This window comes from Schistocerca piceifrons, chromosome 5, assembly GCF_021461385.2.
Source record: "Schistocerca piceifrons isolate TAMUIC-IGC-003096 chromosome 5, iqSchPice1.1, whole genome shotgun sequence".
In the NCBI taxonomy this organism is placed as follows: domain Eukaryota; kingdom Metazoa; phylum Arthropoda; class Insecta; order Orthoptera; family Acrididae; genus Schistocerca; species Schistocerca piceifrons.
Window position 1 is genome coordinate 39,069,768 of NC_060142.1, and position 11,940 is coordinate 39,081,707.

Sequence of the window (11,940 nt, forward strand, 5' to 3'; positions counted from 1 at the left end):
AAGTGTTTGCAGAACAATAAAGATTTTAACAGCTTTGTTGTAGTAATAATAAAAATGTCTTTTCTAAAAGCTGTGCAGCGCAACTTAAAGAAGATTTTATAAAATCTTATAATTGGTGTCATTGTTATCACATAAAAAGAAACAAGATAGATGGGAGGAATTTCACTTATTGTTACGTAATATACTGGATCATTGTCACACTTACTGCTGTCCAGAATGATGCGGTTAAAATCGGCTACTCGACACGCCTCTGAGAGGCAAGAAGCGTCCTCCTGAACCTTTATTCTATGGAGGTGAGTCGGTTAATTGGCTTGCTCTAACCACATCCCCATGACAGATTCAGTGCTCAAAAATTCGTGGCTTGTGTGGGGTGATAAATTGAACTTAAGTATCAAATCGTCCTCTGTCGTTCTTTTTTATTGCCTAATAGCTGGACTACACATCTTCAAAACATTATCTTAAACTAAGCAATGAAATCACTATAAAATTTAACGCCACCGTTGAACTGACTCTTTACAATAACCCGCTTGCTATGGCGTCAGCTTGGCCGTTATGGCGAGTGCCAACGGAAGTCTTGATCAACATTAAATTTATTTATTTTTGTTTGTTCTTGGTAAGCCATACTTCATCCAGAATATCTGTTTTATTTTGATTAGTTTCGCTCACGTTGTTCTGTTGACGCTGTTTCTTTTAACTCACTTTTACAGCATTTTTAGGAAAGTTCTGACATCCCGTGTTTTACAGCTGCCTTTATTGTGAAGATCTTAGCTATCTATCAGCATGTCTCTGAATCGACAGTTTCGCTATTCACGTCAGACGTGTCTTACGTGGTAGGAATTGATTCACAGATACGGTGACGTTCCAGCAAGTGAATGTTTAAGACTCAACGCCCACTAGACGACGATCAGTTTCAGGTACAAAAACAGTCGTGCAGATTGCTCGGCTGCGAGAAAAGCAGGACAGCTGAAAGCGTACAGGAAGACCGGCTTTCGGAAGAGTGGTGACGAGAACAGTAGATAAATGTGAGATATTAGAATCCAGTGAAAATTTAGTAACTGAATGTAACAAGTGATTTTTCAGAAAGGGAGTTCAAGAATATCACGTGGGCTGCATTATTTCGCTCTTTATGGATCCTTAAGGTAAGTAAAAAGTTTCAACTAGTGAACAGTACACCACCAGACCTATCATCAGTTATTCTCCTACGCTTTGGCAGCGAGTTGCACTGGGAGAAACTCTGAAGTGATATTGCCTTAGAGTGATTAGCAGAGCGTAGGTGTATTAGTTCAGATCTGTGTGTGTGTGCGTGTGTGTGTGCGTGTGTGTGTGTGTGTGTGTGTGTGCGCGTGTGCATGTGGGCCACTACTGGTGATACGATAGTAGACGTCAACGTCACAGTCTCAAAGCACATTCTGTCTGTACATTCTCTAACAAATCAGATTGAGTAGTCTAGCAACTAGAATGGTCTGCGATCTGCAATTCATGGACACGCTTTGGACTTGTTTTCGAGAGATATGGTGTTCAAATCCCTGCCCGGCCATCCAAAAGTAGGTCTTCTGGAGTTTGTCGAAATAGCTTAACACAAATGCTAGGACAGCTCACTGCAATGTAATCAAGAGGTTGTTTGATTTTTATTTCCTTGACTAGCAGGTTTGACTGCCAAGCGCGTATTTCTTACCCTCACTGACGTACACATTCATTCCAGTCAGCACGAAATAAATGCAACATTTTGAAGAATTTAGCAATGTGCATATGTTTCAACTAATATGACAAGCCTGAAAGTATTTTGCAAATGATATTCTCTCATTCCCTATGACTATTTTTTAAACAGTGTCATTTCTTATACAGGCACTTATGACAATATTTTGCCATCATGAATAGGTTCTTATGATTATTGCTATTTACATTTTACCGGTTCAGATGTTTTCGTAATGTTACTTCTCTACGATATCAGTTCGAAACTACGTGTCATATTGGATAACGACACTTAACTGCCGTTTGATCTCAACTGCTAGAGTAAAAAGAAATCGAACAACAGCATCTAATGATATTGTTTTGACGCGTATGTGCATGATGTTCGTATAAATCAGGGGAACCCAATGTTTACGGATTTTCGAATCGCTTTTGATTCACTATCACCTGAAGTCTACTAATGAAATTACGTCCATATGGCGTAACTGACCAGATAATAACCTGGAATAAAAGTTTCTGCACAGGCAGAACGCCTTGATGGAGATATGCAGTCATATGGAGACAAAGAAGAAGTAGCTTGATATTTAGTACCCCAGGTAAGAATACAAGCGGTATTGCAGTTCAGATTGTGGGGTAATGACACGCCCTTTTTTTTGCGCACTGTACATACCGTGCAAACAGCATCGTACTGCATTAGTCGTAGACGACAAAACAAATGCTCTGGATTGATTGGGAGTGACACTGCGACACAACTTAGCGGGTAGTAGTAGTTGTAATGTCAAGGTTGTTTTCAAATGAGATGCAGGTACCTGCGAAGGAGTTTTATCTATCCATGTTTGCAGTAAAATCACGTAGCCGCTGATAAAACATTAGCCTTCGTAAAAGCAATAAGCACTGATTTATTGAAATATAAAGCGGCGTACTTCACGAAATGTTGTAATAACGAGGTGAATGTCATACGAAATCCTCCCGGTTGAAGGAAAACAAATGTAAGGTTTTGATTTACTGGTAGGATACCGATAACTGAAGGTTGTCTATAAGGAGCAGTCAAATAAAAGTGAAACAGATGAAAAAGGTGAGTGAACTGTTTGTTGTTGTTGTTGTGGTCTTCAGTCCTGATACTCGTTTGATGCAGCTCTCCATGCTACTCTATCCTGTGCAAGCTTCTTCATCTCCCAGTACTTACTGCAACCCACATCCTTCTGAATCTGCTTAGTGTATTCATCTCTTGGTCTCCCTCTACGATTTTTACCCTCCACGCTGCCCTCCAATACTAAATTTGTGATCCCTTGATGAATCAGAACATGCCCTACCAACCGGTCCCTTCTTCTTGTCAAGTTGTGCTACAAGCTCTTCTCCCCTATTCTATTCAATACTTCCTCATTAGTTACGTGATCTACCCATCTAATCTTCAGCAATCTTCTGTAGCACCACATTTCGAAAGCTTCTATTCTCTTCTTGTCCAAACCATTTATCGTCCATGTTTCACTTCCGTACATGGCTACATTCCATACAAATACTTTCAGAAACGACTTCCTGACACTTAAATCTATACTCGATGTTAACAAATTCCTCTTCTTCAGAAACGCTTTCCTTACCATTGCCAGTCTACATTTTATATCCTCTCTACTTCGACCATCATCTGTTATTTTGCTCCCCAAATAGCAAAACTCTCATTTCCTAATTTAATTCCCTCAGCATCACCCGACTTAATTCGACTACATTCCATTATCCTCGTTTTGCTTTTGTTGATGTTCATCTTATATCCTGTCCATTCCGTTCAACAGCTCTTCCAAGTCCTTTGCTGTCACTGACAGAATTACAATGTCATCGGCGAACATCAACGTTTTTATTTCTTCTCCATGGATTTTAATACCTACTCCAAATTTTTCTTTTGTTTACTTTACTGCTTGCTCAATATACCGACTGAATAACATCGGGGATAGGCTACAACCCTGTCTCACTCCCTTCCCAACCACTGCTTCCCCTTCATGCCCCTAGACTCTTATAACTGCCCTCTGGTTACTGTACAAATTGTAAATAGCCTTTCGCTCCCTGTATTTTACCCCTGCCACCTTTAGAATTTGAAAGAGAGTATTCCAGTCAACATTGTCAAAAGCTTTCTGTAAGTCTACAAATGCTAGAAATGTAGTTTTGTCTTTCCTTAATCTATTTTCTAAGATAAGTCGTAGGGTGTTTATTTTTTCAAAAGTAATCGCCAAATCTGTTAATAAATTTATCCTTCTGTGAGACCAGATGCTCGATGCCGTCATGAAAAAATGTTTGCGGTTGCCTACGGAAACACTGTCGTACGAAGGAGTTCTACTCTTTGACCGAAGCAAATTGGGGGCAACGAATGTCTTTCTTCAGGACTCCAAATGTATACTGTTAACATTGCTATACAGGGTGTTACAAAAAGGTACGGCCAAACTTTCAGGAAACATTCCTCACACACAAAGAAAGAAAATATGTTATGTGGACATGTGTCGGGAAACGCTTACTTTCCATGTTAGAGCTCATTTTGTTACTTCTCTTCAAATCACATTAATCATGGAATGGAAACACACAGCAACAGAACGTACCAGCGTGACTTCAAACACTTTGTTACAGAAAATGTTCAAAATGTCCTCCGTTAGCGAGGATACATGCATCCACCCTCCGTCGCATGGAATCACTGATGCGCTGATGCAGCCCTGGAGAATGGCGTATTGTATCACAGCCGTCCACAATACGAGCACGAAGAGTATCTACATTTGGTACCAGGGTTGCGTAGACAAGAGCTTTTTAATGCCCCCATAAATGTAAGTCAAGAGGGTTGAGGTCAGGAGAGCGTGGAGGCCATGGAATTGGTCCGCCTCTACCAATCCATCGGTCACCGAATCCGTTGTTGAGAAGCGTACGAACACTTCGACTGAAATGTGCAGGAGCTCCATCGTGCATGAACCACATGTTGTGTCGTACTTGTAAAGGCACATGTTCTAGCAGCACAGGTAGAGTATCCCGTATGAAATCATGATGACGTGCTCCAGTGAGCGTAGGTGGAAGAACATGGGGCGCAATCAAGACATCACCAACAATGTCTGCCCAAACGTTCACAGAAAATCTGTGTTGATGACGTGATTGGACAATTGCGAGCGGTTTCACGTCAGCCCACACATGTTGATTGTGAAAATTTACAATTTGATAAAGTTGGAATGAAGCCTCACCCTTAAAGAGAACATTTGCACTGAAATGAGGATTGACACGTTGTTGGATGAACCATTCGCAGAAGTGTACCCGTGGAGGCCAATCAGCTGCTGATAGTGCGTGCACACGCTGTGCATGGTACGGAAACAACTGGTTCTCCCGTAGCACCTCCATACAGTGACGTGGTCAACGTTACCTTGTACAGCAGCAACTTCTCTGACGCTGACATTACGGTTATCGTCAAACGCACGAAGAATTGCCTCGTCCATTGCAGGTGTCCTGGTCGTTCTAGGTCTTCCCCAGTCGCGAGTCATAGGCTGGAATGTTCCGTGCTCCCTAAGACGCCGATCAATTACTTCGAACGTCTTCCTGTCGGGACACCTTCGTTCTGGAAATCTGTCTCGATACGAACGTACCGCGCCACGGCTATTGCCCCGTGCTAATCCATACATCAAATGGGCATCTGCCAACTCCGCATTTGTAAACATTGCACTGACTGCAAAAACACGTTCATGATGAACACTAACCTGTTGATGCTACGTACTGATGTGCTTGATGCTAGTACTGTAGAGCAATGAGTCGCATGTCAACACAAGCACCGAAGTCAACATTACCTTCCTTCAATTGGGCCAACTGGCGGTGAGTCGAGGAAGTACAGTACATACTGACGAAACTAAAATGAGCTCTAACATGGAAATGAAGCGTTTCTGGACACTTGTCCACATGACAGATTTTCTTTATTTGTGTGTGAGGAATGTTTCCTGAAAGTTTGGCCGTACCTTTTTGTAACACCCTGTATAATAGCCGGTATGTCCACCTCTGGCACGGATAACAGCGGCGACGACGCCTCGTGGCATCGAAGCAATGAGGTTGTCGTGGGTCACCGGAGGGAAATGTCACTGCGTCCGAACCCAGAACTCCCGTAAATTCCGGGGAGGGGTCTGATGAGCTATGATGCCACGACGTGTTCGATCAGGTTCAGATCTGGCGAGTTGGGAGGCCAGCACGTCAACTGGAACTCGCTACTGTGTTCCTCGAACCACTCCGTCACACTCCAGGCCTTGGGACATGGCTGATTATCTTGTTGAAAAATACCACTGCCATCGGGATTCATGATCGTCATGAACACGTGTACGTGGTCTGCAACCTGTGCACGATACTCCTTGCAAGAGCTCCACTGCACCCATGGATGCTCACGTGAAAGTTCGCCATAGCATAACGGAGCCGCCGCCAGCTTGCCTCCGTCCCTCAGTACAGGTGTCAAGGAGCTGTTCCCCTGGAAGACGACGGATTCAGCATGATGAAGAATGTATCGGGATTCATCAGATCATGCAACGCTCTGCCACTGCGCCAACTTCCAGCGCCGAAGCTCAAGAGTCCATTTCAGTTGTAGTCGGCGACGTCGTGTTGTTAATATTGTGGCACATGCATGGGTCGTCGGTTGCGGAGGCCCATCGTTAGGAGTGTTGGGTGCACTGCGTGTGCAGACACGCACGTACTCTGCCCAGGATTAAAGTCACATATTACTTCCGCTACAGTTCGTCACCTGTTTTACCAGGCTGCCCAGGCTATGAGGTCCGACATCTGTAACGAGGGGTGGCTGCCCAACCTCACGAGGTCTGGATGTGGTTTCGCCTTAGTTTCGCCACATGTTGAAGACACTCACTAGAGGACTCCTCGGACTTCCGACAAGTCGTGTAGTTATCAAAATGCTCATGCCGAGCTTCCGGACCATCACAATCTGCCCATGTTCAGACAGCTAGCGCACCTTCGTCATTCTATACACGGATAGCCCGCTCACTGATACCACAGGGGATAGGCAAAATAATCTGAAATCTGTACTTGGTAATGGTTTATCTATAAGGGACTGGACCACATTTTCCCGTAATACAGCTGTAATTCTTCTTGGAATACTGACATATAATGATGGTATACTCTCCAGCGGAATGCTATGCCACTCTTCGATCACAACCTCTTCCAACTTTTGTAGTGACGAGGGATGTGGAAATCTGCTCCGGAGTCCGCGCTCCAATACCGCCCCAAGGGTTCGGTAATGTTCAAGTCCGGGGACTGTGTTGGCCAGGGAAGACGCTGCAGTTCAGTTGCATGCTCCTCATACCACGATTGTACTGTCCTTGTGTGTGATTGGGTGCATTATCATCCTGAAATATGACATAATTGTTGGGGGACCACATTTGAATCATGGGGTGCATCTGATCACCTAAAATGTTCACATAATCGTTGGCTGTAACACGGCCTTTGAGAGTAATGGTGGGACCAGCAGAATACCATCATATGGCTGTCCACACCACCATACTTTCACCTCCATGCTTAACCGTTGGAACCAAGCAATCGGGATTGTAGGTTTCTTTTGGCGTTCTCCAGACGTAAACCACGCCCGATGTTGGGAATAACGTAAACGTTGACTCGTCGGAACATATGATGTCTTTCCATTGATCAGCTGTCCGGGATTTATACTCCTGACACCATGTTTTCCGCTTCTCTGCGTTGGTTGTCGTCGCTGGTGGTTTCAGTATAGCAGCTCGTCCATGAATATTAGCTTTATGGAGTTCGACAGATGCGGGGTCTCGAAGATGGCAACTGAGCTCTAAGGTCATTTTACAATTCGTGTTAGCGAAAGACGGTCTCTGTCATTTAGTTGTGATCTACGACCACTATTACGTTTACAAGATGATGTCATTCAATGTTTTGTATAGGCTACCATGACTGTTAAAACAGTTGCTCTTAACACATTCAATAAGTTGGCTGTATTGGTTACTGATGCTCCAGCTACTCGGGCCCCCACAATCTGCCCTCTTTGGAACTCTGTTACGTCTTTCATTGCACGTCGGCCTCGGCCTCTGAATGCAAATACGAAGAGTGCACTACTCGTAAACAACCTGCACAGTCCGTACTGAACATGACAGTCCAGAGAGTTTCACGTGAGCTCCCGAGGCCCACCGCACAACGTCCACGGAGACGAGGCACTCGCGGGAGCTTGTTATGTCTTGGTGGTGACTTAGTAACTGTGCACCGCATTTTTGAAATGTGACTACGCCTATTCAGGCTGTTTTAGTTTTATTTCTAGACCATGCCCTCGTAGACATATTATAGACTCAGGTTTATCTTCTGAAAAAGGCTAAATTACTTGGGCTGAAACCTAGGTAAAGGTTGGTTTCATCACCGCAATCGAGGCTGATAGTTTCTTATATATTAGATTATCACGATTGCTGACTGGGCTGCAATGTTGAAAGTACAGTAGTAATGGTTCCTCACATCAGTGTCGTAGATGTTTAGCACAAGAGGAAAACAAGAGACAACATTAACGCGTTAAATACAATAGAAACACAAGCACTGGAATAGTGTGTCATAGCAGTCAGTTCACAGTATTGTTAACGAATCCGGAAGAACACTTAACACACCATTGATGGGGTGGGGCCAGTCCATGCACGTCCTGTGTATCTGTAATTCTTCTCTACTCGGTGTCACATTGTAACAGCCACACGATTTGTACAGTAAGAAGAACTTTTCACAGACGGTAGTATAACCTCAGATTACGTACGGGCCAATATGAGCTTCCGCTTCCTTTAGTTGGGTAGGACCAGTAGGTGTCGACAGCGCCACGACCTTAACTTGTATCAACTATCACCAGTTGGCGTTCCGTTTGCAGATATCAGCCCGAGCGCGAGCTGCTTCAAGTGGTTTTCATTGTCGCATCTGCGAAGTGTTAAGTGTTTCAGAATGTGATATCACGCTGCTAGTAAACTGAAACGTCATGCCGAATGTCGGCGATTGCGTCAACTGTGGGGAAACAAGACCAGAACTTAAAAGTTCAGATTTCCATCAAAGAGAAAGAAAGGTTACGGGAACAGATTTTGAATTACGATACATATGAGAGAAATCAACGGAAGATGGCAAATCGAGCATTTCATCAATTACGGTCAATTACTAATAAAGGAGAGTAAGCGCTCGATTCCCTCTAAAACCTATCCATTTTGCATGTTGATATCTTGCAGCATCTGCGCTTTCTGCGCGGCAACCGTATGTTTTCATTTCTGTTTTAAGGCGTGATGAGTGCTAAATCAAACTGAATCGAAGCTGATGAACGAGGGAAAGTGGAAATTCGTTCTCGGTCTCTTTCATTCACTTCTATAGCTTGATACCTGTTTCACGAGCATCTTATCACGCGACCGCTTCCGAACATTGAGATTATGTGTTCGGTGCTATTCTTTCTCGCTGCGAGAATGCTAAGCACTAGAGAGCAAACGACGTTAGAAAATATAAACTGAATTTGCTTCACTTAACAAAGCAAGTACATCACTTTGAAAAAGATATAAGTAAACTTGGTTTTCTGAACTTCTCCAGAAATATCAGATGAACAGAATGCTATTTGCTCACATTCACATGCCATTTACGTCTGGAACAATGCTACTTTCGCTTATGTTCGTTCATTGTTAAGCCTGATTGGTGTAAATCAGGCTTAACAATGAACACAGTCGAACAAGCAATAAAGAGCGAGAAATCCGAATTGTGAAAACGCTGCGTAAGTGCAAGCAAATTGCATTCGGTCGTGTTTGGATCACATTCGCTAGTGATCGCTCATGTTCCGCTTCCTGTTCTAGGGAACCATCATAGGGACGTTCACGTTCTCCCCACTTCGTTGCTAGGAGTACAGAAAGATTTCATCTACTATCTTGTCTACTTCTGTATGAATTTGGTGAGTGACGGAATAGTGCGAAGAGGGTATAATGTTGTTGATAGAACAATATAGGTGTCATACCGGCTCTGGGCTACAAGAGATCCACAACACAAATGGCGAAGGAAAAGAAATGTAATTGAATATGTACAGTCTGTTAAGTAAGAGGTCGGCATTACAAACAGACGGTAAAAGATATCGCCTTAGTTGCTCCACAGTGCAATAGAGGGCACCTTTGTCCTTCGTGTAATGTGCATAGAGCATTAGTTTGAATTCGTGACTGACATACACAAGAAGAGACATCAGTGCACCTTACGCAACGTTTTTTGAGGTTGTGTTTCTCTGTAGCCACCATGAAGGTTCAAAAATGAATTATGCCAGGGCGTCTAAAAATAAGGTAAAATTAAAGTCATTTGTACAAAAGTGGATAATACGCTATAGATTGGCTACAAGCGTGGATGGCTTTGAAGAATGGGGCCCAGTGTGCAAACTGACCCCAAAAGTGAAAAGCAAAAAGGTGTGCAGGTACTGGACTGGCTCTCGCAGTCACCTAACCCTAACCCTACTGAAAATGTATGGTCTTACATGAACAAGAAGTTGCAAGGGAAAAAGATCTTCACTCTGAAACAGCTGCAACTCATTTGGATGTCTTTTCCATGTGAATACGGGGAAAACTTGGTTTCAAGCATGCCTGAGAGATGCCAAGCAATTATCGACGCTGCGGGTGACTACAACATATTATTAATTGTAATTGCACTTTTCTTTTGTTCATATAAGATGCATATGTATGTTTTAGTCTGTTGTCAAATACATTTTTCCAACGATGTTACTCAACAGGCTGCATCTATTACGCTGATCAGAATTAAATTATATCTCGTTGCTTACGCACGTGGACTCTCTAATTACATTACTGATATATCGCAGATATGTTAGGGATTTTTGATGATTAAGGAAAACTGTTTACCGAATATTACCCTATCTGCCCTTCAGAAAACTATATAGACGATTTTATTAATCATATAATTTCATTCACCACATTATACTGACATCATATTCCATGCATGTAGCTCAATAAAATCGTCGATGTGCTTCGCATATGTCAGTTCAGACATCAAAAATTGTTTGAGAAACAGCAACTATTGAAATGAGATACCGTCACTAACGTAAACATCTCCAGTCGTTAATAATCAGAGTGTAATTGCTAGACTTACTTCAGGTTATGTTGGCCGTCGGTAATTAATGTTCTGCTTTTAAATTTCCTCCTCATATGTAATGAGAAGCCTGCAAAAAGCGTGAGTCGACATGTCGGCCAAGTTGTGGACTAGTGCTAAGGAAACCCGGAACTGCAGTTCAGCGTTTAGTGTGCTACTCGCGCGCTTCCGCAGTCAGCCAGACATTCAGATACTTAAACTCTTTATTTCTTAACCATTTGTGCTTACTTCGCCGGAAACACTGCTCCCGTCGGTATGTCGCACAATCCTTTCTGAATGTCAGAGTTCTGCAGGGTCCTCTAACTATACAGGCTATGCGCCGACTTCCAGGATACAATCATCACACGTAGAGGAAAAAAGGATGTAGCTTGGACATGGGTCCAGAAACACTTCAATTCAATGTTAGAGATACTTCTGATTTCTCTTCGTAATCACATTACTCATAGGAAACACATAGATGAAGAACGTATCAGCACAATATGAAACATTTTTCTAAGTGAAATGTTCAAAACGTCGTCCATTAGCAAGCAGACATGCATCAAGCCGCAATCACATTGAACCACTTTTGCCACCTTCGTAGAGGTGAACCAATTTCTTGGCCTCTACGCTCTCCGGATCTAAGGCCACTACACTTTCATTTGTGGGGGGGTTTTGAAATCCCGGCATAGGATGTTCAGAACCTTCAAGCTCGAGTTGTGGGAGGCTAGAAACAGTACGCAGTTCTCCAGGGATACGGTGGCGCGTCAAGGATTCAACGCGATGGCGGGTTGATGCACGTATCCTTGCTGCAGGAGGTCATATTGAAAATTTTAATTAGGAAAGTGTTTCATACTGAGCTGATACATTCTTTTCTTGCGTGTTTTCCATGATTAATGTGATTGTGAAGAGAAGGAGAAAATCATCTGTAACACGGAAATGAAGTGTTTCAGAACCCACGTCCATAAAACACGTTTTCTTACTCTAAACGCTTGGCCATACCTTCTTGTTACACCCTATGTAGTGTCGTATCCTGTGTGCCGATTATTAGCACCAAAAAGCAATAACGCAATGTTCATAAGGTACGTTCGTTACCTCGTGACGTCTTTCGTCCCCTCTAGTGTAAACGACTGCTCACAGATACAAGCGAATGGTAGTGAACACTGGCGAATTGCCTGCCAG